General features: G+C 44.4%; 1 protein-coding gene across 2 annotated transcripts in view; it reads right to left on the reverse strand.

Annotated features, from left to right (window-relative positions):
* The window catches only part of PKNOX2 (PBX/knotted 1 homeobox 2), a 296595-nt gene extending 275811 nt beyond the window's left edge, over positions 1 to 20784 (reverse strand). For both annotated transcript variants that reach the window (XM_053659460.1, XM_037134196.2), the window contains exon 1: positions 20393 to 20784. The gene's annotated coding sequence lies outside the window, so the exon portion shown is untranslated. The remainder of the gene's footprint in view (positions 1 to 20392) is intronic.
* Positions 20785 to 22290: the final 1506 nt, after the last annotated feature.

Here is a 22290-nt window from a genome sequence, read left to right on the forward strand (position 1 = left end):
CCTCAGATGCAACCACAGTGGGGATCAGCTTCCTACAGTGACGCAGGTAGGATCGGTCCCACCCTGCCATCTTCGGTTCCTTCCATGTGCATCTCACCAGAGCACCCTGAATAAACCTGCATGCGGCTCCCCATTTCAGGACTTCTTTCCAGAGAGCTCTGTCTAAGGAACACATTAAACAACCATGAGCAACAGCCTTCGGTGTGGAAGAGGAAACAGAGGGGAGAGTCACCCAGCAGACCAACAAGCAGTCCCACTGGACAGCAAAGGCAGCCATCTCCCTGTGGACACTGTGCAAGTTTCCTCTTGCTCGTTCGCCTTTTTCCTATAATTAAACATCAGTTAATCTTCTGCTGGTGGGCCAGTGGTGAGTGAAGAATGGACTCAGAAAAAACAAGGGAGGTGAAAGGGCAAGGACTTAGGGTTCTTAGCCCTGTATTCTCAAGAATCAGGAAGCATGACCCCCTCTGGCCCATGTCTATCCTTGCCACAAGGAGCTATGACAGACAGATACGTCCCACCCAGCAGGGCAGTGTGGGAGTAAACAAGAGAGACAGAGAGAGAAAGTGTATGAGAGAGAGAGAGAGAGACACAGACAGAGACAGACGCAGGAAAAGACAGAAAGTGTGTTTCTACTCAGGCAGGGAACAGCATCGGCTTGACAGAGTGTAGCAGATCCTATTCATCCCACTCACTCCAGCACCAGATGGAGCACCAGGTCTTTATAGCTCATGTGGGGCAGAGGCTGCTTACGGCTGGGGGAGCAGCTCCGTCTATCTCTGAGCCAGATGCCACACTGGCCTGAGCATCTTGCTCTGCCTTCCACTCCCCTTCCTGTCCGCCTCTCCCCTCCTGCTTCATATTTTTCTGTAACAGAAACTTGGTCACTTTCCTGGACCCTGACGCAGCCCATTTCCTCTCAATCCCCCCTCCCACCACCATGTTTAGAGTCTTTTGCCCTCTTCAGGGTCTGTGTGGGTCCCCAGTTAGCTTTACAACCACACACTGATGCCAATGAGGCGAAGGGGAGAGAAAAACTGGTGCCGTAGTGCCTGTGTGTGCCCTGGGAAGAGCCTGGTTCAGTGGGTGACCAGAAGCTCAAGTGCCTGGAGTTTCCCCTCTTCCCATTCAAAGAGAAATAGAGCGCCATGTTTGAAGGTACATAAGTGAATTATAATGTGAATTCACCAACCCACTCTTGCAATAAAATGTAGTGAACTCCTGCTGTGTAACATGTACATTTGGGGGTTTCCAAAATGAGTAAGATGGGATACTTGGTCTCCAGGAGCTTACAGCCTGGCAGACATGTAAGACTCACAGGCAAGTATCTACAGTATAACATGTAACATGGTAATGGCAATCAGAAGGTTACCCCCAGATGCGACAGGTGCTCAGAGTAGGGAAGCTCAAATTAGAAGGAGGAACCAAGTGTTTCCTGGGCCATGTAAATTTTGAGATGGATTGCAACTGATGGATAGAATTTGCTCTTAATATACTTTTAAAATTAACTTTAACATATTTGAAAAATACATTGAATATTTTTAAAAACCACTGTTTAAAAAAAACTATCTAGAGTAAGAAATCAATATTCCCCTCTCACCCCATTCCATTCCCCCCAATCACATTCCACCCACCCCCCACTAACTACTTTCACAGTTTGGTGTGTATTAGCCCTAAGCTCTGGATGCAATGATTTTAACAAAAAGGAAAGAACCAGATACCAGAAGAGAAAAGGCAAGCTGTGCACCTAGAGGGTATGGCAAAAGTAGACGAGAGATGACATCGAAAGAGGAAATTAGTGTCATGTCACCGAAGGTCTGTTTAATAAGGAGTTTGGGATTTGGGACATTCTTCAATAGTCAATGTCTTCAAAGAAATGGCTGAAGGAATTAGGGACTTTTGTCTAGAAGAAGATCTAAGAGGCATGTGGTAGCAATAATTCAATTATATAAAGGGTTACCATGTGGAAGAGAGATTAGGCTCTTAATTTGAGGATCCATAAGTCAGAATTTGGGCTAATAACCAGGAGTTTCAGGAGTGTTACTTCAGTTCTATATAGGAAAGGACTTTCTAACAAACAGACCTGTGCAAGGAGAGAAAGCACGACCTGGGGAGGAAGTAAGCTCCTCTTCACCGGAGAAGCTCAGGCAGAGGCCCTCAGACCAATTGCTGCAGCAGAGGGTTCTTGCATCAAGCAAGCTGCTGGTCCGAAAAACCTGTAAAGTCTTTTCTAACACTAAGATTCTACCATAAAATTGCAAAGCAGTAAAGGGGTTTTAACTAAGGATTTATATGATTAGATCTGTGATTTACAAAGATTAAGATTAAACTGGCAGAAACATATAGATTGGGGTCAAAGTAGGAACAACCTTAAATGAGCATGCAGCAAATGGAAAAGCTCACTTAAACACTGTTAAAAATAGGTAAACACAGTCCAGCTCCTCACACAACTACATCAAAATTACAATTAAATTACACAACAACCATCACTGAGAACCAGCAGAAATTGAGCTGGATGGAAGTCTGACGACTATGGAATTAAAGAAACCACATCCATCCAGGCTGGTAGGAGGGGCAGAGACACAGAATGGCCTGGTCCCATATATACCTGTAGCAGGTAAAAATTTGGGAAAGATATGTTGGGAGTGAGGATTCCCAGCCCCACCCCAGGTCCTCCAGCCCTGGGTTCCAGTGCCAGAAAGATAAGTTCTCATAACTTCTGGCTGTAAAACCCAGCAGGGACTGAGTCAATGGAACAAACTTCTGGAGTCCCAAGCAGTTCCTCTTAAAGAACCTACACACATGGACGGATTCACCTACTCAGACTCACTCCCTCTGAGCTTCAGCACCAGGATAGCAGTTTGAAAGGCACCAGTGGTGCACAGGGAGAAACTGAAGTGGCTGGCATCAAGGTGATAGCTGGGGGACAGCTTTCTCCCAGACCAAAAGGTGGGCGGAGCCACAGAGCCATACCTGAGACTCCATAGACCTGGCTAACACTGCCCTGCCCTGGAGATCCCCTGAGGCTCCATCCCAGCCTAATATAGAGCTGTTAACAGTAGCTTTTCCATATGAATGGCTGGTAATGGCTCAAGCTTCAGAACTTTCTAACTCCTCTCAAACACAAAAGGGCAGGCAGTTAAGTAAGTGCCTTGCTAAGTAAGTAGTCTCAGGCCCAACACTAGCAGCAGCCAGCCTGACTCACAGCTTGCTTCACCTGGGAATCTCCAAGCCCTCCACAAGTAGTAACCATCTCAGATTGCTCTATAGCTCAGGCAGGGTGGCCCCAGGCAGAACACAGGTGGGGGCTGACCTTGGCCTGACCACCCAGGAAACCTCAGGGCCTGGCATCCAGTGGGCACCTACAGACCACATGGGAGCACCACTGCCCTGCCCCTGCACAGCTGATCCTCCACAGAGGGTGGAGGTTGATGGTCAGTGGTCACAACGAATCTTTGCAACTCACTGGCCTGGATGAGTTGACCTGCCAACAACATTGACCTGCCAACAACAACCAAAGCTGCACTACAAGAGAAGGGTGTACTCAGCCCACAAGAAGGGTGCACCTAGAGTCCCCAAATAGGGTGGTAGGGGAGGCTGTGCCACTGGACCCCACAGAACACCTACTACATTAGGCCATGCTACAAGACAGGCAGTCATAACAGCTCTACCTAATACACAGAAACCCACACAGGGGGGATGCCAAATGAGGAGACAAAGAAACATGGCCCAAATGAATGAACACATCAAAACTCCTGAAAAGGAACCAAACAAAATGGAGATAAGCAATCTATCAAATGCAGAGTCCAAAACACTGGTCATAAGGATTCTCGAGGAACTTACTGAGGACCTCAGCAGCATAAAAAAGATCCAGTCAGAAATGAAGGATACACTAATTGAAATAAAGAACAATTTATAGGGAAACAATAGTAGAGTGGAGGAAGCCAAGAATCAAATCAATGGTATGAAAGGAACATAAGGAAGCAGAAAACAACCAATTAGAACAGCAAGAAGGAAAAAGAATAAAAAAAAATAGTATAAGCAGCCTCTGGGACAACTTCAAGAAGTCCAACATTTGCATCATAGTGGTGCCAGAAGGGGAAGATAAAGAGCAAGAAACTGGAAACCTATCACTACATGGCCAGACTCCTGCCCAGTCACTCTGCCATGAGACCCGCTGGTCACCAAGACCAAGCATCCCCCCAAAACACACACGTGCACCCATATATGTATACACACACACAAACTCTCTCATCTTTAGGATATCATTTTCAAATACTAATTTAGAGAAAATTTTTAATAATCACTGAAAATTTGAGGTAAATCTCTAACCTGAAAGGACTAGAGGTCAAAATAAAGTAATTTTGAGGAAACAGATGCAGAAAGGAAAAGAAACTTCAGAAATAAAATAACTAAAAGTTAAGAGAATCAAGAGATAATACTGTACTCATTAAAAAAGAACAGAGAACAGGAAGTGCTTTTCAATATTAAAATGTACAAAAGTAAAGCATTAAATAGAAAAGCTAGAAAATAGTTGGGAATCTCTCACAGAAAACAGAAAAAGAAAACCAAAATGGAGAAGAGAAGAAAAGGGGTAAAAATATTTGAGCGCTAATCTGGAGGTTTCAAAATCCAACTAATAAGAATTCCAGAAAGAGAGAAAAGAAAGAATTGATGGGAAGAAATTATCAAAGGAATAACACAAGAACAGTTCCCAGAACCAGAGACCACAATTCCCTGGGGTGAAAGGGGTTATTGGGTGCCAACTGCAGTGAATGAAACAGTAACATCAAGGAATGTCACTGTGAAACTTCAGAAGATTAGGTATAAAAAGGAAATCCTAGTCATGGAAGCATTCCTCATAAAAACTAAAAGTTGGAAACAACCTAAATATCCATCAACTTAGTAATGCATAAACAAAATGTAGTACATTCATACAATGAAACATTATTTGGCAAAAAACAGTATGAAGCACTCAGACATACTACAGTAAGAATGAACCTTGGAAATATTTTGCTAAGTGAAGGAAGCCAGTCACAAAAGACTAAATATTGTATGATTCCATTTATAGGAAACATCCAGAAAAACATCCAGAATAGGCCCATCTATAGAAGGTAGGCTGGTGGTTGCCCAGGGCTGTGCAGGCAGCTGAGTGGAGGTGGGAACTGTTCACAGGTAGAAGGCTGGTTTCTTTTGGGGGTGCTACAATGTTCTAAAACTGTTGTGGTGGTCACACAACTCTGAGAAGATACTGAAAATTGTTGATCATATACTTTAAACAAATGAATTGTATGATAGATGAATTATATCTCAATAAAGCTCATATATGAAAGAAAAAAAGAGGGGAGGAAGGAGGGAGGGAGAGAAGAAGGGAGGGAGAGAAAGAGAGACCTAAAAACTTGCAAAGAGGAAAAAAGTTTCCATACAAAGGAATAAGAATCAGAATGGAAATGGACTTTTTGAAAACAAGCCTAGATACAAAAAAAAAAAAAAAGGTAAAACAAGGTCTTCAAAATTCTGAAGAAAAATAACTTTTAACTAATATAAACTATGGGTCAACTATAAAGTCCAACAAAGACACTTCCAAAACTACAAATACTTAAAACTATCTCCTGTAAATCCCTCCTATGAAGGCTTATGGAAGAGTTGAATACCATAAAAACAGGGAGTAAGTGAAGAAAGTGGAGACAGGGGATCCAGGAAAGGAAAAGCTCCCACGGGAGAAGAACAAAAGGAGTTCCCAAAAGGCTGACATAGAAAAATGCCACAGGACTCAAGACTGACAGTCTGGGCTGGAGCAGGAGAATAAAACAAAACGAACTGATAAATTATCCAATATCCTATGGATCCAATATCCTATGGACCCAATATCCTATGGATATTGGAAGGAGGCAGTTTATAATTCTAAAAAGTTTGTAGAATAGATTAACAACTAAAATATTAGACTTTAAACCATAAGAATCCTAGAAGAAAAGATAGGCAGCAGAATCTCAGACATTTCTCATAGCAATATTTTTTCTGCTGTATCACCTCAGGCAAGGGAAAGAAAAAAAAAAAAAACAATGGAACCACCTCAAACTAAAAAGTTTTTGCACAGCAAAGGAAGCCACCAACAAAATGAAGACAAACTACTGAGTAGGAGAATATAGTTGCCAATGATACGTCTGATAAGGGGTTAACATCCAAAATTTTATAAAGAACTCATATAACTCAACACCAAAAAAACCCAAGCAATCCAGTGTAAAAAATGGGCAAATGACCTTCTAGACTCTTCCCCAGAGAAGACATACTGTGGCCAATAGACATATGAAAAGATGCCCAATGTCACCCATCATCAGAGAGATGTAGATTAAAACCACAATGAGATACCATCTCACACCCGTCAGAATGGCTATCATCAATCATCAATAAACAAGTGTTGGCAAGGATGTGGAGAAAAGGGAACTCTCATGTACTGCTGGTGGGAATGCAGACTGGTGCAGCTACTGTGGAAAGCAGCACGAAATTTCCTCAAAAAATTAAAAATGAAACTGCCTTGTGACCCAGCAATTCTACTTCTGGGGATATATCTGAAGAAACCCAAAACACTAATTTGAAAGAATACATATATGCACCCCTGTGTTCATTGCAGCATTACTTATAATAACCAAGATTTGGAAGCAGCCCAAGTGCCTATCAGTGGATGAGTGGATAAAAAAGCTGCGGTACATCCACACAATGCAGTACCGCTCGGCCATAAAAAGAAGGCAATCTTAATCTTACTCTTCGTGACAGCATGGACGGACCTGGAGAGCATTATGATAAGTGAAATAAGCAAGTCAGAGAAAAATAAGTACCACATAATTTCACTTGCATGTGGAATCTAATGAACAAAATACACAAACAAAATAGAAACAAACTCAAAGACAGAGGACAGACTGACAGCTGTCAGAGGGCGGGGGATTGCTAGGCTGGGTGAAAAGGGTGAAGGGATTAAGCAAAAAAAAAAAAACAACTCATAGACACAGACAACAGTAGGGTGATTACCATAAAAGAATTATGCTGCCCAAAATATTAACTGTGACAAGGCTGAGACAGCATGTTTTAGAACAACTTCTGAGGAAATTTCACCAGTCAACAGAAGATGGGGGGCAGCACAGGCTAACCCAGGCTTAACTAGGGTGAATTGATAGTGAATCCAATTGGTAGGGTTTTTTTAAGTTTTATGATTATGGTAAGCAGAGAGAGCTCATATAAATAGAATGTTTCACTTTGAAGGGCTTTGCAAACATTTGCCATGAATCAATTACTGAAGGTATAAATAACATTTATTACCTAAAGTCTTTGAGGAAGGTGACTTATCTCTGGTTTTCCAAGGGCAGAAACAAAAGCACAGAGAGGGAAAGTAACTTGCCCAAAGTCACACAACCTGTTCTGGGCAGAGAAGGGATCGTTTGACAGGATGCCTGAATTCTGTGCCCTGCTACCTTCTGGCAACCTCTAAAATTGTTTCCACTTCTCATTTTGACATCCTAAATGACCTCCCAATTCCAGAATACAGTGTTCTGGCAAAGGCATTTCTTTGGACAGTTCTGCACCATACATATCTCCTCCCCTTAAAATGCAGAATCCAGCTCCGATTTCAACAATCCCAACCCTTGACGCTATGGGCTAGGAAGCTGGTTAAGTTCTCCTCAGAGGGAAATCAAATACCTGATATATCACCTCCCAGATAGCTACTTTTAATGAGATCAGCAACCTTAGCCCTTAAAAATTCTGCAAATGACCAGTCTGTTTTATGAATCACTGTGCTAGGCATGCCCCTTTTTCTGAGATTACAGAGTGATTTAATGCCTCTTGAGCATTATTCATTCTACCTGCAGAGGCCTTTTCGACTATTGATCCCTGATCTTATGTTCTGCTCTGCCCGGGTTTGGAATTACCAACCTCCCAGGGCTGTACTCATTGGGACTCTGCAGAAGCACTGCTGAGGTTCTACCTCAAACATGCATTAGTTCGGGAGAACTCGGGGAAACCTAATGCGTGGCCTATGATACATGCTGTTATGAGAAATGTTCGGGAAACAGGTGGGGATCAGGCACTTTGAAGCATTATTAATCCATCCTCGGAACCTGTTTGACTTCTCACCCAGCTCTGGCACAGGACAGCAAGAGGGCTGTAGGCCTGAGTCCTCCTGCCAGTGTGGTGGCAGTGGAAGACCAGGCTACTGCAGTGGGGCGTGGAGAAGCAAACAGCCCACCAGAAGGACACTGCGGTGAGAAGCAGCGAGGAGGGGCCAAGGGACAGGATTCCTGGCAGAGAAAGGCTGCATCTCTGCTCTGACCCCATCATTCTTCCCAACCATCGTCAGCTCTGCCTCAACGGTCCAGGCTCACAGCAGACTCCGGGGCGGGCTCCCATCTGCCAGCTCCCTCCATCCTCTCCACCTCTTCGAGTAGCTCCTGAGTCTGGCTCCAGTGCGCAGTGCCTAATGCTATGCTCCATCCTAGCTGCCCTGGTCAACATCCAATCCACATCCGCCGAGACAAAAGTTTTCCTTGTACACTCACTCCCAGAAAGTATTTTTTTAAAAAGATTTTATTTACTAATTTTAGAGAGAGGGGAAGGGAAGGAGAAAGAGAAGGAGAGAAACATTGATGTGAGAGAGAAACATCAATTGCTTGCCTCTCCTACCCACCCCGACCAGGAACCAAATCTGCAACCAGGCATGCGCCCTGCCTGGGAATCAAATTGGTGGTGACCTTTCACTTTGCAGAATGACACCCAACCCACTGAGCCACACTGGTCAGAGCTCCCAAAAAGTCTTTTTTGGTTACGTGTGAAGAAGACAGTACCAGGATCAGATAATGTTTTTATTTCTATTTTAATGACTAAGTTCTCTAAGGTTTTCCCTCTGATCTTCATTTTGGTTCTTGCTTAAGTACTTGATTGATAGAGCACATTCTTCAGATCACTTTTTGTATTTCCCCAACAATTTATATCTGATGATTCCCATTGCTCTATAGCTAGGATAAAATCTTCAAGGTTTTAAACACTAGGAACTTCAGTTAACCCATATTCTAGAAAAAATACTTGAAATTTTGAGTCTAGAGCATGATGGGAAGTTACATTCAGGGCAAGTGGTTGCAGTTCATTCATTCGGTCAAACATCCATCCCTTACCATTGGGAAAACCCTGCTTTTATGTCACTTAAATGTACATGCTCTGTGCACTCCATCCCAGGGGAAATCCAAATTTTCATCATAGTGCCCCTCTAATAAGTCCCGCATGCCCTTTAAAATAGTCACCATCCTGCCCTGACTGCTGTGGCCCAGTGGTTTGGGCCCATCAGGGCCCTTGCCTGGGTTGCAGGCTAGGTCTTGAATTGGGAATGTGCAAGAGGCAACCAACTGATGTTTTTCTCTCTCTTTCCCCTTCCCTTCTCTTTACAAATAAATAAATAAAATATTTTAAAAAATACATAAAATAGTTACAATCCCAACCTTCCCATGCTACAGTACCTGGGACGGAGTAAAATTCACATGTTTGGGCAGATGAGGAAACCGATGTCATGGAGGAGAAGGGGTCTCGAGTCACATACCTGAGAGGCAGCCACAAACAGAGCCCAGAGGCTTTGGTCCCCAAACCTCCGGGCCTCCCACTGCTACCCACGGAGGCTCTGCCCTTTCCCAAGCCTCCATGCTGGTCAGTTGGCCAGTGCAAGGGTCGGTTCCTGACGGCATTTCCTTTCCCAGCATCCCCAGCAGTGAAGCTGGTGTTAGCCCGGTGCTTCAGTTTGTCTGGGATTCTAACTCCAGTTATCAGCTCTGCGTAGGTCCCTCTCTGAACCCAGAGGCCTGCTCTCCTTAGCATCCCGTGCTGGCTGGTTTCTGAGAAGAATATAGTTGTGCGTGTCTGAAGCTGCTCCCATCCTGCTTTCCTGTCTTGACGCTCAAAACCAACTTATACCAGGAGCTGAAGAAAAATGATACAGCCACTCTCCTCTGGGGTAGAAGACAAAGTTCCCTGGGCATCACTGCACACTCTCTTTAAATTATTTGGAGTTTGAAAACAAGTGACCTGGTTAGACCTTTAGACTAACCGCGTGGCAACAAGGAAGCTGTCTGCTACTCTTGTTCTTCTGACGAGAGTCATAAGGAAAAGACAATGATGTCGGTGTGAGTGGAGCCCATCTTCCCCGGGACCTGGAGGAGAGGTGCCGCCTGCCAGGTCAGCCTCTCACAGGCATCCCACTAGGCCTCCGGGAGCATTTCTCATCCAAACAAGACCCTACAGTGACGAAGGCATGTGGTGGGGGCCCAATAAATATTGGTGGTAGGTACCCAATAAGTATTCGTTAAATAAATAAAAGATAAAACTTAATGGCCACAATATCCCTTCGGTATTTAGATTACCCTCACTGTGAGTAGACAGAGGCTAAAAGAAACAGAAAGGAAATGAAAATGAGTTGGACACTGAACCAGAGTAAAGTTGTGTATAAACAGGAGAGAGAAACCTCGTTCTCTCTGAGCGCACGGGCTTCTCCATACGCAATGACTCAGAAGATAATATGGCAGACGGAAGAGAACGAAAATTTATTTTCAATACCACCAAACCAGTGATCCAAAGAACTCCAAGGCCTATTTCAACCAAGGGAGAGAAAAATTCCTCCTCCGGAAACCCACATTTCTGCAGAGCTGAAGAACTTGCTGTTTCCCAGCGTTAGCTAAACAATGCCAGCTTGATTACCAATATTAGAATTGGGAGAAACAAGCATTGATGCAAGTAAAAGAATATTCGGCTGCTGATTTAAAGACAAGTGAATCGCTAAATATTTTTATTAGCAGCAAATTTGCTGCTTGCTGGAACTAATTTCACGCCCTGTAGATATGGTGCTTAAGTTGGAAATGGCGTTAAATTGCTGTCTCCTTGCAACGGGTGAGGCTTCTCCGGTGGCAACAACCGCTAGATGGCACGAACAAGGTAGCTCCTCTATGACAGGCAGCTCTGAAGCCAATCATAGGGAAGCCCACAGGAAGTTCCGCCCTACATTTCCCCTCCTGCTTCCCAAAAAAATGTTTGTGTCTAAAAATCCAAACCTTTAAAAAAAGAGTTGAAAAGAAAGAACTGTTCCTCCTAAGGTCTTTGAGTTTCCTAGTTCAATCTATTCTCTAAATTCACATTACTCTTTAGTTAGTATTTTCAACTTGTCAATCAATTGTAACATATAGTTTCTTGTGTGTCACTGCTATCTTTTCAGCGACACCATATAGCTCCTAGAAAGAGAAATATTCCATTTCATCTCCTGAATTTGAGCTGAAGTGAGCCAACAGGTAAAACTTGCAGGCTAAGGAGTCAGAATACAAGAAATGATGCAAAAATAGTAGCACCAAGGATGAGGCCAGCTTAGAACAGGGCTGAACAAAAATGCAGAGATCACAGCAGACAGGGCGCATGAAGCAGGTGAGCAACCCATCTCGGAGGCCACCCGGCTGGAAGATAGGAGCTGCTGTGGCTCAGATGCAGAGCCGGAGGACACATTAAACAGTGAAAGTCCAAGCAAGCTGTGGGTGAACAGACAGACCAACAGAACACAGAACCGATGCCTAAGGACAAAAAAGGCAAGGGTCCAAAAGGCCAAAGTGCCAGTCAGGAACTACATGGAAGCTGAAGAAGGAGCAAAACACGCACATCCACATGCACAGGCAGATTGAAGTGCTCACTGACAGATGCTTAGTGATCAGCTAATGATAGAACCAACCTGGGTTCACGAAGAATAAGTTGCCGAGTTGAGCTCATTTCCTTGTCAGCATAGTTCAGTAGCTGATGCCACAGATCATGTTACTTATTCTCTTGCTTAATGAATTCTGATTTGGCTGAGCTCTTCCCCTTTGGCATCAGAGACCTCCACACGCTGTCTCATTTCTCTCCACGCATTTCCCTAAACCTGGAACTCCAACCGCGTGAGAATACTTGTTGCTCCTGAACCTTCTGAAGGCATTTGCTACTCCGTTTTGGCAAATCCCATTTCTTCACTCTGGAAGATCTGCCCATCTCCATTCTCCACTTATCTCACTACAATCCAATGTATCTTTCAAGGCCCAGTTCAAATGTCCCCTCTTTTGGGAAGCCCTCCTTTCTCCTTTTCCACATGAAGGGGTAATCTCCCCTTGCTCTATGTTCTCTGTATACTTTGTTTATACTGCTAAGGACCATACAATATAAAATCTACTACATATTACCTACTATATTTTATATTGGAAGAGTATATATAACTAACACAAATTACAGGTGACACATATTTAATTATACACACACTGATTTGGAGCTGGTGGATATATGTCTGCCACCTCTGATAAACTGCAAGCTCTTTAAGACAAGAATGCCATCTTGGTTATTTTTATGTCCTCGGCACCTAACACAGAGCCTAAAAGGGAGGAGATCAATAATAAACATTTATGGGTTTGAATGGAAGAAATGCCAAACACAACGTTGTCTTCCAAGTTACTGTTGAAAATAATGTTGTAAAATGGGTCACTAGGCGGAACTGAAGCTGTCTGAACACACACCCGGACTGGAAGTGGACCTCCACTGCTACCAAGTTCTGCCCTAGAAAACATTTTTATTAATGACTTGGATTAAAACCTGTAGTAAATGTTTATTGGATGTACAATCAGAGCCACCCATGCCATCAAAAAGAGAATCAAGATGTTAAAAAATGAATCTAATAGGCTGAAATCTAGTAGTCTTGAAAATGAAAAAGGTAAAGATTAAATAATGTAAAGTCCTATATTTAAACTTCAAAAATAAATTGCACATACTGAGTATCATGAAGATTTCACTTGGCGATAATTAATGTGCTGAAGAGTCGGAACCTTAGTTAATCAGGAGCTTTTTGAAAGCAAACAGTGGGATGTGACCAGTAACAAACCAAGGAGACTTGCATGCCTGCTGGACATGGAGGGTCCAGCTGAAAAGCACCAGTAATGGTGTCACTGTTCTCCGTGCCTTTCGAGCTTATTTGAAGTGTTAGGAACTATTCTACTACCAGATTCTGAAAGACACTTTGATAAACCGTGGTTCATCCACACAGCTGTGACAGAGATGGGAAGGAGTCTAGAAGCAATGATATAAACAAGGAGTGGCCTCTGTGTGTGCTTAACTTAGAAAATGGAAAACTAAGAGGAGGTTTCATTGATATCTTCAAATATTTTTGAAGTGCTCTTTTATGTGTTTCTACAGATTGCAAAGCTAGACACCGTGAGTAGGAGTTATGAGGAGGCAGAATTTGGTTCAATATAAGAAAAATATTCTCTAAAATTTACAGCCATCCCTCAATAAAGTGGGCAGCTTTGAGGGGTTGAGAGCTTCCCCACCCTGAATGTGATGTATACAGAGGCCAGATACCTCAATAAATATGAGATTTCTGGAAGAGATTATTTGTATACATGCAAAATGTAAATACCTTCCATTGTTAAATCTTTCCGTGGGTCATCAGAATCTGCAAGATACTGTCTAACTTCCTTATCATGCCATGTGAGCTCTTCATGACAAGGTCCTGTGATCCCTGGCTTCATCTCCCGCCCTTACCTGACCCCCATGCCTGCAGCCCCAGCGCACTGCACCCCAGAGATGCTCCAAATGCCTCTCCCATCACCTACCTCCTATTCTCTCTCCTACCTCCAAAAATTGCATGTTGTCCCTTGTGCCTGGAATCCCTTTCCTCTTACTCTCTGTGGCTAATTTCCAGTCATGCATAAACACCCTGCTCAAATGTCTCCTCGGAAACCTTCTATGACCCCTCAATTTTCTCTCCTGCACTTAGGAACCACCCCAGATTTACCTCTGATGTGGCCTTTATCACACGGGGGGGGGGGGTTCTTGTACGTCCCCAACAGTACAGTGTGAACAGTCAGAAGAGAGGAACCACAGCTTCCCCATTTCTAGGGCATTGCTTAATCAATATTTCAGGTCATTTTCCCTTAGGTTGAAACCTGATCAAGGGGTCACGCAGAATCTAGTTCACTCTGTGGGCAATCATCTCCAGAAACAGGGGCTTTGGGGAAATGACTCATTCGAGAATGGCGATCCTTCTCAACGGTGGACCACGGAAGTGACCCCACACTGTGCTTCCTCTCTCTTTAAGGAATCTGGCTTCATATCTGTCATTCCTCCAGCCACCTGTCCTTTGTCACTCCCTCCTTTCTTCTCCTTGTCCCTTACTTATGTGCTTCCCGACTCTCCTAACTTAACTGCCTCAACCAGGGGAATATGTTGGCAGAACAATCAAAGAAGCAATTCTATTTATTAGATTAAGTGAAATCGCATCTACTGCCCTCAGGGGCTCAGAGTTTGTGTCGCAAACTTACACATTAGCAATTTCTACTCAGGAGAGTCTGGATGGTGCCCCAAAGGTTAGCGAGACTGGTTCTGAGGCAGAAATTCCCAGAACTGAAATCTGCAAGTGTTCGGTCTCCCCTCGTGGACAGTGGTCCTCACCAATGAACCATGGAGTATTTGTGAGCTGCACTCCATGTTCATGGGCCACACCCAGGTATTTGGGTGCCTCTGACGGTTCCATTCCTGGTCTGATTTAGCACTGAGACCTCTTTCCTAAGTCGTTGGTCTTTCAATCCCAGAACACAACACCCCTCTTTGAAAAAACCTTTCCATTTCAGCAGCTGAGTGCTCAAATAAAATTTGCCCCCTATTTTAAAATCCTTAATTATGGGTCTGGCCATGTCCTTCCGCTCGGAGCTCAACCACTGTGGCTACACTACCCGGAGCCTCAGCTTGACCCTGCTCGGAAATGCCCTGAGAGAACAGACGGAGCGTGCTCATTGGTGTGCACACAGCTGGAGGAATGGGAGCATATCTCAGCTGCTTCTTGGACACAGTGAACTTGACATCTTGTAGGGAAGCATGGGGCTCAGGCCTGTCATGGGCTGCAGCAATGCCTCCAGACATCTGCTAATCCAGAAGCCCCACAGTTCTTCTAATACTCTCACACCCTCCATAAAACATCACGAGTTCCCTCCCCCACCTACCAAATGTTCCTGTATAGGCTCCAGCTGAGTTTGCCATGCATATCCTCCCAGCGGCTGCCTGCTGTTGTGCCTCTCGGGCTGTGGTCCTGTCCTCCACAAGAGCTGAAGAATCACAATTCCCAGAATCCTTCTCTTGCCAGCCTCTTCATATCAGCTTCCCAGAAAGGATGGCTGACTGCAAACCGAGTGCCGGGCAGGCCCAGTGCTAACACGTTCTCCTGCTGTTTGATGCTTCATACCCTCCTTCTAATCTGTAGAACACAAAGGGACGTGAAACTCCACCGTATCACCACCCTCAGCACTCTCCGGGAGAGGAGGCTGCTTTACACACAACAAAGAAATCCTACCCACCCTGCAGATGCTGAGAAATGAGCCTTCCGCTGCACATACTGGGAGGCACTCACCAAAAGCTAGTTAGTGACTTGCTGTTACAAGAATGGAGCCCCATTCTGACCTTACGCTCCATTGACTGGTATCTGGCACACTTGTTCTGTTTTTGTTTTTTGGCAGGCAGGTCAGATCACGTCACTTTTCTGTGCAAAGCTCCTCCAATGACTTCCGTGTCCCTCTGAAGAAAGCTTTAGCCCTACAACATCCCCTGTGAGCCCCCTCCCCTCCAGCTCCACCGATGGCCTCCTTCAATGTCCTTGGAATCCACCTGCACCCCTCAGGGCCTTCAGGCTTACTTGGCCCTTGCTCTTTACCCTCTCACTTCAGGTCACTGCTAAGAGGTCACCTATTCAGGGAGATCTTCCTTCATCACCTGCGTAAAGTAATCCCCCACCTTGTGCTCCTTCATCAGTCCTTGTTCCAGTGACCCATGTTTCTCTTCATCGCTGAAGAGATTTTTTAAAACATATTTATCTGTTGTTTTCTGGATCCTTCCACAGGAGTGTAAGTTCCACGAGAACAGAGCTTGTTGTGCTCATTCTTTACCCTCACTTCTCGGGCACACAAGAATACTCAATATAAGTATTTGTCAAATAGATAAACAAATGATGAATGAATGGCCCACTCATGGGCTTCCACACTAACGGTACATGATCACGTGCCATTAGTACGTAAGCAAATAAGGAGGCGGTGCCTGGCAAACCAAATGAAACTCATCGTCCTCTATTTTGCTGTCCAGAAAACAGAGGCTAAAAGTTGAAACTAAGATTCACATACACTAACTATTGCTCCATTTACCAGAACCCCAGTTTTTTAAACAATGACGCCCATCATCAGAGTTCCACTCCCCCTCTGCCCAGCAGGCTTTTCCTACTCTTTAGTTTCAGAAACAGATCTTAGGCCCTAGCCAGCTAGCTAAGCTGGTTGGAGCATGGGCCTACACATGGAAGGGGTTTGGGTTCGATTTCTGGTCAGGGCGCATGTCTAGGTTGCAGGTTTGAATCCCGGTTAGGGCGCATGGGGAGGCAACCTATCGATGTTTCTCTCTCACATCCATGCTTCTTCTCTCTCTCTCTCTCTCTTCTTCTCTATCTAAAATCCATGAAGGCATATCCTCTGGTGAGGATTTAAGAAAGAAGGAAAGGAAGGAAGGAAGAAAGGAAGTCAGTCTTAGAACTTCCCAGCACAAAAGACTTTTCCATCTATCAAAAAAGCCAAATGACCCCAATCTTCTGGTGACTGAGTACCCTAAAGCAGCTCATCCGGTACATATGAAAGCAGACCACATTCTTCCTTGTTTGGGCACAGGAGCACTTTCGGAGACGACACAAAAGCCCTGACTCCCACTTGTTGAGCCAACTGGTTAAATTTTCTCCGAAGAACACTTTGATTTGTAGGAAGAGGCAAACAATTTAGAAATCAAAAGCATGTTACTTGTCTTGTCCATTTCTGAGCCTCATGAAAACAGAATTCATCCCTTTTCTCCAAACCACGGGAGGAGAGGCTTTCAGGAGACACGAAACTGCAATATGCTGAAAGGAGCTGTCCAGGTTGGCTTCCCATTCTATTGTCTTCTTTGGTCTGCTTCCTCATCTCCTGAATCCAGGCTTCATAACGTACAGCGGAAAGGCATTTAATAAGTAAACGCCCAGGTTGGAGCTGTCAGCGCCGCACAATGGGCTGCGTGCAGAGCACCCGCTCTCCGAGCTTGCTTCAGCTAAAGCAATCCCATTTGATAGTTTCCTAAAATTAGTTCCTTTGCGGTTTCTATTAATCAGGACGCTCTTTGGTGAGAATTACACTGGGATTTCATCACCATCTGAGTTCAACCACTTAGTGAATCTGATGAATTTTTATCACCTTTTTGAGTGGCAGAGAAGATAAAAAAAAAACTTGCGTGAGCTGATATGAGTGGGCAAAGAGCTCTTCCTTCTATCAGCTGAGGTCTTACCTGAGCACCTACATCAGTCTCCCCAGCACACCTCCGAGCAGTATTCTTCCCCAAACACATCTTTTATGTATCTGTAGTTCTAAATCTTCTTAGGGTTGTGGGCTCTTAAAAATCTTAGGAATGTTATGAACACTTTCCCCAGAAAAGCCAGCATATAGACTAAACTCCCTCTCCGCTCTCCACACATACGCGCCATCCATGTACTCCAGAGTCAGATATCCCGTGCCTTTCTAACTGTCCTCACCTCCCTCAAGAACCTTAAGCTGGAACAGAAAGTCAGCCACTTCTGCACTCCTTTGCTGAAGGAGATTTTATAAAAGAGAAAAAGAGCATAAAAGTAAGAAAGCTTTTCATGATGGCCGTACATCTTTTGAGAAATGAGAAAAATAGAAAACAGAAGACAACTCTTATTGGCTGAAACAAACTCCAAGTACCCATCAATCGATGACAGCGCACTGTATTTGTCCGGGGGAGACATGAGATCAAAATTGGCAGAGTGCTGAACCTCCTTGCCTTGGATGACAAAGCACCTACCCAGCCCACGGAACCAGGGGTCTACTACCACTGACTATGTGACTTGATGCAAGAAGTAACTTCTCTCTCTCAATGGGAGACTTTTAAAAAAATGAACACTGCATGCTTTCCAAAGTCTTGCGGTTGCAACATTCCATGGGGATCTGATTCAGGAGTGACCTCTGAGATAGTAAGAATCGGAGCTTTCTCTGAAGGTCCCAAAAGTAAGTATTTCAGGCTTATGTGCCGTACAGTCTCTGTGTTAACTACTCCACTCTGCTGCTTCAAAGTGAAAGTGGCCCACAGACAACATATATATGAATCAGCAGGCCTACGCTTCAGTAAAACTTGATGGAGGAATACTGAGATTGAGTTTCTTGTTTTTCTTCTTTTGATCCCCCCCCAACCATTTAAAAATATAAAAATCATTCTTAGCTTGCAGGACATGCATAAAATAGATGGCAGGCCAGATTGGGTCCACAGGACATAGTTTGCTGACCCCAGCATGAGGTAAATACAATGGTACCTGAGCATTCGATGTTGATAGGTTCCAATGGGTGGTGAGCAAGTGATGATTAATGAGGCATTTTCTCTTGCAGGGTGGCATTGTGACTCATACAAGTTCTAGCAAGTGCAATGGGTGGCAAGCAAGGGCTTGGGGTCTGAAACATTTTTTTTCACATCAAAACGTGACAAGTGCCAGGTTTGACGAGTTCTGAAGCCAACAAGTACCAAGGTACCACTGCATAGTAATCTAGAAAATCATGGTGGTAATTCTGGTTGTCCTCGAAAGATTACTAACTACTGACAATACAACAGGGGGAAAATTTTTGCTGACCCAGTTTCCCAATTCAGCAGAATAGAACAATGGTAGTGTTTGAGTCCCAGCTAAATGCCAACAAGTACTGAAGTGTTAGGTACATTTTCAGAACACACCTGCAGAAACTTTCAAATAATCACACATAAGAAAATGTAAGCCCAAAATTCAGGGCTCTCTGTCAGAAGAAGTTTTGATAACTGTAAAGTCAACCAGAAAACTTTGTCTTCTCTGGGATCATTTCTTTTACTTCATTACTCTAATAAACTCTTTCACTTCCCTACCCTACCTCTCTATCTGGCAGCACAACACACATTTGAGAAAGAGGAAATTAGACCTTGGTATTGATTGTTCTTGTTGTCTGGACAACAGGGACATTTTTATTTGGGTAGGAGAAAAGAAAATTGTAATTAAACAAAACGATATGCACTGAACAAGTATACTATGAGTGATATATACATATATATTGATATATATACTCATATATGTGCCCCGTATATATATATATGTGTGTGTGTGTGTGTGTGTGTGTGTGTGTGTGTGTATATATATATATATATATATATATATATAGGCACCATATATATACATGGTGCCTCAATGTGGAGAGGCACCATGTAGCAGGGCATACAAAAGACAACTTTTAAAAAGAGAAAAATGGGATAGTCAAGTCATCGGTCTTCTTTAGAGTGAATTTTGATTAAGAGATGGCAAAAGATGAGTGCTATGGTGACAGTATTTCTTTCCACTTCACTAAGAGGGTAGAATACCATTATTTAATCAGAAGACTAACACTGCTTCCCAGTTAAGGAGTGAGAACAGAGGTGGGGGTTGGGGGCAGGGCTCCTCTTACTAGGAAACCTAAAATGTTATATCCAGCCAGGGAGATTTAAGAAGTCTAGAACACCTCCTCACTCGGGCCCTATTCTTAATTTACAACTCAGTGGGAGTCAGTTTGATCATTAGAAGTGTGAGAAAAATAACCTTCCCAAACTCAAACACTGAACACTTTCCCCCAAAACATGAAGGCCTCAGAACTGGTCCTAAGCAGCTGGTCTACACAATGTTATTTTCCACTGCCTGTCTCCACTCTGGCTTAGACTAGTTTCTTCATCATTTCCCAGATACTCAGTGGTTATTCGCGTCTCAGCCTCTCCAACTATTTTCTCTCCTTGGATTCCCTTCCACCTCTGTTCCACCTTTTCCATTACTACCCATATGCCAGGGCTCAGCACTAGTTCTAGCTACACTATGAAGCTTCACATTAGCTTCAGCCAAAACAATATTTCCCCCAAATAATACAAGTGAAGATGCTCTGAAAACTACAAAATGCTCTGAAAATACGAAGTACAGTATTATTATAATCTTTGGGGGCAATTCACTATAAATTTGGCCCATTTTTATAGCTTGCTTTAAAGCATTTCCTGTTTTAAATGCTATCGACATTAGCAAACCACAGGCTATTAAGCCAGTAGTTACATTGTATTTCTTTTGTATCCTCACAGCCCCTGCCAGAGTTTAGCTACAATTAACACTCAATTCCAATGAAATGAATTAATCAAAATAATGGCTTTCTTAACCACACAGCTCCTCACTGGTCCAAGTAAGATGAAGTTGCTAAACACCTAAGAAATCGTTGGTTAGTACATATCGCTATAAATGAAACCTTGAAAATAAAATAAATTTGAGACGTACATTCATTGAAGTTCAACCGTCTTCTTCCATTTCATTCATAAAGCTATGACTCAGCATTGGATTCCTTAAATCAAAGATTCAGTGCCCCAGGATTGAATCGTTTGCTTCATATTTCAGAATGTTGTCTAAGGTCAAAGGTTCAAATACTGCAGCTCTCAGATTTGGTACTCTTTTGATTTTTGTTTTCCTTTCCCAGTTCAGCAATACAGCATGCATCCTCTGTCCTATTTCCTTTGGTTAGCCTGGTTTACGGATCTTTTGGTCTAACAGGCTACAGCATCAGAAAAATCATCTCAAGTTTTAGTCTGCAGTTAGGTAAAAGCAATTTGTTAAAAGCATGGATCAGCTCCAGTTATAGATGCCTGGACGTGTGGCTGGAGCAGATTCCCCTGATTGACAGTCTACTTCATGAGAATAACAGAAGAATAAGGCCACATAAAATAAGGCGAGGTAGGCATAACTGAAAACGTGATGTTATCACAACGAGTGCTTCGTACTCAGTTCTCTCCCGGAATACTGTTAAGGACCCTGAATGACCGGGCCCCCACCTTCAACACCGGCGCCAGTGGGTCAGGATGTGAGATGCCCATCAGACCCCAAAGCGGGCACTAATGTCCAGACTGCTCTACGTAGCTCCACACTCCGAGACACGGGAAAGAGTTGCCCAGACCCTGCGCATCTTGGTAGGACTCGGCAGTCTCCTGAGGAAGATCCGGAAATCAGCTGCGTTTCGTCCCGACAGCCCGCCCACAGGCTGGACTGACCAATGATACTACGGGTTACCTAAGGGATAATGTGATTGACAATGGGTGGGGCGTGCGCGAAGCGGACCTACCGATTCTGACCAATCGGAGGCCGTAACAGGGTGCGGCGTTTTCACCTAACACGTTGCCTGGAGCCACGGCGGGCGTAGGCAAATAAGGGTAAGCTGGCCTTTAAAAGAGAGACGCTGATTAGCGGATCTAAAACCGCCCGGATGAAAGCCCACTTGTGATTCGTTCTGGTAGACCAAAGCCCTGGTGAGCGGGAACCAGCCGGACCGATTGCAGTGAGTAGGCACTTCGGAGGGCGGGGGGGGGGTCCGGGGGAGGGCGGAGGTGAGGAGTGGGGCCGCTTGCAGAGGAGAGGGTGGCGGAGGAGAGAACGGCGATTCTAGGGCCATGGGAGCTCGGCCGGAGGAGGCTGGAAGAGGTGGGGCGGGAGGTGGGGCACTGGCCCTAAGACCATCCTGGACTACCCTTCCAGACCTGAGACCCGCGGGCCAGTAAATACATAATTTCGAGAAGGAAGGAATGCTTTATTTTTCATCCATCTAAGAAAGTAAAATGTCAGCGACTGAGTTAATATCTTATGACCCAAAACCTAATCCCTCTCCCAAATATCGGAGATAGCGAGTGAACATTGTGAAGGTGACAGGGGAGGTGGGGGTGGGGTGGAGCGTTGAGACCCGGGGAGGGTCAGCGAGATCTGTGGGGATGGAGAGAGAGGGAGGTGAGACCCGGGCAGTGTTCCGTCGCCGGACGGAGTCAGCACAGGGCCTGGGAGAGGCCAGCGTCCCAGAGAGTGGTATGTCCACTCTGCAGCCCTGGGTGATGCGGTGACCGACAAGGATCGCCTGGCGCTGATGGCCACATACCAGCACTGCCCAGGAGAGGGGACAGGGAGACGTGGCCTGTATCCCCATTTCTATGGGTTCGTTAAGAGATGGTGCCACACCGAGGGCATTTAGGTAGCTTGACAATTGGTTCCCGCGCCCCCCCCCCCAGTTGCATTCTACTTAGTTACAAAGGTAGAAGAGGCATTATTCTACTATTTTAAAATTCAAACCACAATGAAGTGTTTAAAGTAAAAAATAATAATAAAGCGTGAAGCCCCCCCTCCCCGCGGCGCCAATTATT

This window comes from Artibeus jamaicensis, unplaced genomic scaffold (genome assembly GCF_021234435.1).
Source record: "Artibeus jamaicensis isolate MK-2021 breed Jamaican fruit bat unplaced genomic scaffold, CSHL_Jam_final scaffold_660, whole genome shotgun sequence".
Lineage (NCBI taxonomy): Eukaryota > Metazoa > Chordata > Mammalia > Chiroptera > Phyllostomidae > Artibeus > Artibeus jamaicensis.